The sequence below is a fragment of the Silene latifolia genome, chromosome Y (genome assembly GCF_048544455.1).
Source record: "Silene latifolia isolate original U9 population chromosome Y, ASM4854445v1, whole genome shotgun sequence".
Lineage (NCBI taxonomy): Eukaryota > Viridiplantae > Streptophyta > Magnoliopsida > Caryophyllales > Caryophyllaceae > Silene > Silene latifolia.
In genome coordinates, this window is record NC_133538.1 from 148,302,148 (window position 1) to 148,306,185 (window position 4,038).

Genomic DNA, 4,038 nt, shown 5'->3' on the forward strand with positions numbered 1-4,038 from the left:
ATGAACATAGTCGGACTTTTGCGGAGTGGTTTAAAGGTAAGGTGATGAGTGAGTTGTCTACACAATCTCATAATGTAAGTGCTAACTTACGCTGGTTAGCATATGGCCCTAAATCGAACATCACATCATTTGAAGGGTATGATATCAATGGGTTTTGCTTTTACACAAGCCGACAAGATGAGAAGAGTACAATGCAGAATAGTGGAGTGACTCTTCTTGCATCATCAGAAGAATATGTTGGAAAGGGTAAGGATCCCGTAGACATCACAAGGGCGTACTATGGGAAAACTGAGGATATTTGGGTGCTTGAGTATGTAACTTTTAGTGTACCCTTGTTTCGGTGTAAATGGGTAGATTGTGATAAGGGTGTCACCGTTGACGATATGGGATTCATTTTGGTAAACTTTAATGTTTTTGGACATATACATGAACCCTTCATTCTTGCATCTCAAGCGAAACAAGTATTCTACATTGAAGATCCTTTAGATAAGAGATCATCCGTGGTTCGTTATGGGAAAAGGCGTATTCTTGGTGTCGATGGAGTAGTTGACGAAGAATAATATGATCAACTTGATGAACTGCCTCCTATTTCTGTCAAGCGTCGATCGGTTCAAGATTTACGTGATGAAAGTTATTTGCGTCAAGATCATGATGAAGGTCTATAGTTTGATAAATTAAAATAGTTTATGGTTATTTTAGGTAGTCCTATTACCGTCCTTCTCAAAATAATCCCTAGTATACTTTTAACGGTTTAACCCATATTAATCTAACGTTTGCCATCATTTTTCTTTTATTTAGTTTATTGCACTGTCGATTCTTTGGTTAAAATCCGATCCTCAAGAACCCATTGAGCATAAATGTATTACTCTCTGCATTTCTTTGATTCCCTCCGCTTCCAAAGTGTCAGGTTGCTTAAGAAAAATAGCCACTAGACCAGTTTTCTGGACTTGCTGTAAATCCTGACAAGACTTGTATTTAATTTGGGGGAGTGGATATTTCTGTCAAAAAACTTATTTTCAGAGAAACTTCATGATGTTGAGTGAGAGACGAGAGTGTTAGACTATTGTGTTAATATGTTGTGTAGCAAATCTTCCATAAAACAATCTTACTGTGTGATTAACCTAAATCCTTGCAAGTATCTAATCTCTCTGTATCATAAACTTCCTCTATCACATAGATTATTGTGTTAATTTGCAATTTTTTTTTAACTCTGTCCCAAAAACAAGTACAAAGAATCAAACGGAATAATGGAGAAATTATGGATTGGTATCAAAGTTAGACAGACTTGTCCTTCAACTCCTTAAGGAATTTTGCATTCATATCTGAGATAGTGAATTACTTGTACAATGCTGGCTTTTCTGGGGAAACCAACTCCGGTAGAGGTCCATATAACTTGTCACTAGTTATGGCTGGGTTGAAAAACACGGGAACAGATATTCTTGATCTAGGTAAAGGATTAGCGTATACACGGACTGGCTTGAGATCAATCCATTCTCCATTATACTTGACTTGTAATCCACCAACATCGTCCTGCAATAGAACTGTCAAGGTCCGGTGATCTGAGTGTGATGCGATCCCAATTGTCTTGTCGGGTTCAAGACAGTATGGATAGTACTGTCCAGCCATGTTTATCCTCGCCAAATAAGATTCCGGGCTTAGTCTATCAGCACTTAATCCTAATCCTTCTGACAAAATACTTAAAAGCCGCGCACTCAACTTCTTCACCTCTTTTTCCCAATCCATCACCTCAGCTCTGCATTCAGACAACCAAATAGAGTCAACAAATATAGTAGACGTCACTAATTCTGAATCAATAAAAATCTGAATCAAAAATCATACCTGCAAACATTTGGGATGGCATTAGGATCGACAGATTTGGGGCCTAGTTGAACTTAAAGTGTATCACGCCAACTCGCGGCCTTGGAATAGAACAAGTCATAGTTAGAGAAATAACCTACACCGGATGTAACAGAGTCCCGATTATAGTACTTGATCTTTTCCTCGTCTGGCTGTTCGAAAAAGGCCCTGATTGCGCCAACTAGCCGGTCGAGGGCCGACACTTCCACGCCATGGTTCACCACTTGAAAGAAGCCGTACGTAGAAGCAGCGTCCCTTATTTTTTGCACCACTTCTTCGTGAATAATCCTATTGTTTCCCTGTAGTCTAGACAATTGTTTCGTTTCAATTGCCATGGCAAATTCTGGGATTCAGCCCTTAACTTAGAAGATTATTGACTGAAAAGTAGTGTTAATTGATTGAGTAGTTGCGGCAAATTAATCAGAAAATCCTGTTGAATGCTTGCACTGGTAAGTAGTCTTCTGAGCATTGATACTAAGTTTCCAAAGGAGCAGTGAAGAATATGGAGGCTACCCCTGCCAAGTCAGTGAAGAATCTCATCCACATTTATTCTTTAATTGCATTGTCTCAAATGAAATATGGAGGCTACCCCTGCCAAATAGATAACTTATTTTTTTTTATATTTTTTTTCTTTATCTCTTTCATATATTATTTTCATAATTGGTATATACTAATTTTTTTTCTTTATTTATTTCCTAAGGTATATAATGGACAAGGAAGCCCCCACGAGAGGAAATGACCATTGTAAGAAGCCCAAACGTAAAGAGAGAGGTGCAACAACAGGTATAAAGGCCAAAAGACCAAATAAAGGGCCTAAGCATATTGATTTTGATAAGCACGGTAGGCCATATGGACCATGGAGGAGAGATTTTGTTAGAGATATTGGTAAGATCGCCCGAAATAATATCAAGATTACATATGAGGATTGGTTCAAAGTACCCGAGGGAATTAAAGATTCAATTTGGAAAGACTTAAAGGTTGTGTTTCATACACTAACATTTGATTTTGATTAAGGACGTTTGATGTTATTGCTTTCATAATAGTTTGCAATTTGATGTTTTTTTTTTATCTTTGAGTTAATGGGATTTCTGAGCCATGTTTATGAATTCTTTTGATAGACCGAATGGAACCTCACTGATGATGCAATGCGTACAAAGGTACTAAGTAACGTGGGCAAGAGTTTGAGGTTGTTTAGGACAAACTTGACTTGTTCTTTTATCACTAAAACAAGACAACAAAGGAGAGCCGAGCCTTTAGATGATCCTTTGTCCCTTTATAAAGGGATAACACCAGATGATTAGAAGGAGTTTGTGAAACAGCGAATGGATGAGAAATTTAAGGTGAATTACTTTATTGTTTGTTAATTGACATTCAGCTCTCTGTTTTTTTTTTCAAGTTTATTACTGATACGTGCTTTTTATATAGTCTTTTTAGGCCTATTTCAGCACGTATTTCTATGCCTTTTTATACTGTTTTTATAGTATTTTGCTCGAATTGGATACTTTGGTTCGTTTTGTCCATTTTGTAGAAATGAACGCGAAAGTAGTGGAATCGTACTCTTTTTCGTCCTTTTTGCATGCATTTAGAGGAGACGGGATTTTTCCTGAGTGAGATACTACGTTTGGAAGCGTCATGGCACGGATTACGAGGCATTTAGGCGCGGACTTGAGCTGAAATTGAGACAAAGTACTCGATCGAGCAGTTTTACCACTCGATCGAGTGGTTTTTACGTCCCAGGATGGTCGATCGAGTGGTTTTCCACTCGATCCTTAGCTTGCAGAAAGACAAGTTCGATCGAGTAACTTTCTACTCGATCGAGTAGTTGCTGATGAGGATTTGCTCGATCGAGTGGTTTTAATCCACTCGATCGAGTGGTTTTGCTGTTATGGGCTTCTAAAACAGCCCGTGTTATGTTTATTTTCGCAAAACTTATTTACTTGGCTATTTAAACCTACGTTAACTAGGTTATTAGGATCATCCTTTATCTATCTTTTTTACTATCAAACTTTCTACTGTAAACTTTACTGCGTTGCTTATTTCCCTTCACTGTAACTTTGTTCTTGGGATTATTTCACTCGGATTTTGTGTTCTTTACGCCGGATTCGCTTGGATTGTAATTCCTCTCTCTTGCCCTTTTAATAATTAATCATTGTTTGCTTTAATTTCTGGTTTACTCCATTT

General features: G+C 37.7%; 1 pseudogene; it reads right to left on the reverse strand.

Annotated features, from left to right (window-relative positions):
- Window positions 1-1,335: 1,335 nt before the first annotated feature.
- LOC141629151 (1-aminocyclopropane-1-carboxylate oxidase homolog 1-like) lies at window positions 1,336-2,192 on the reverse strand (annotated as a pseudogene).
- Between the last annotated feature and the right edge of the window lie 1,846 nt (window positions 2,193-4,038).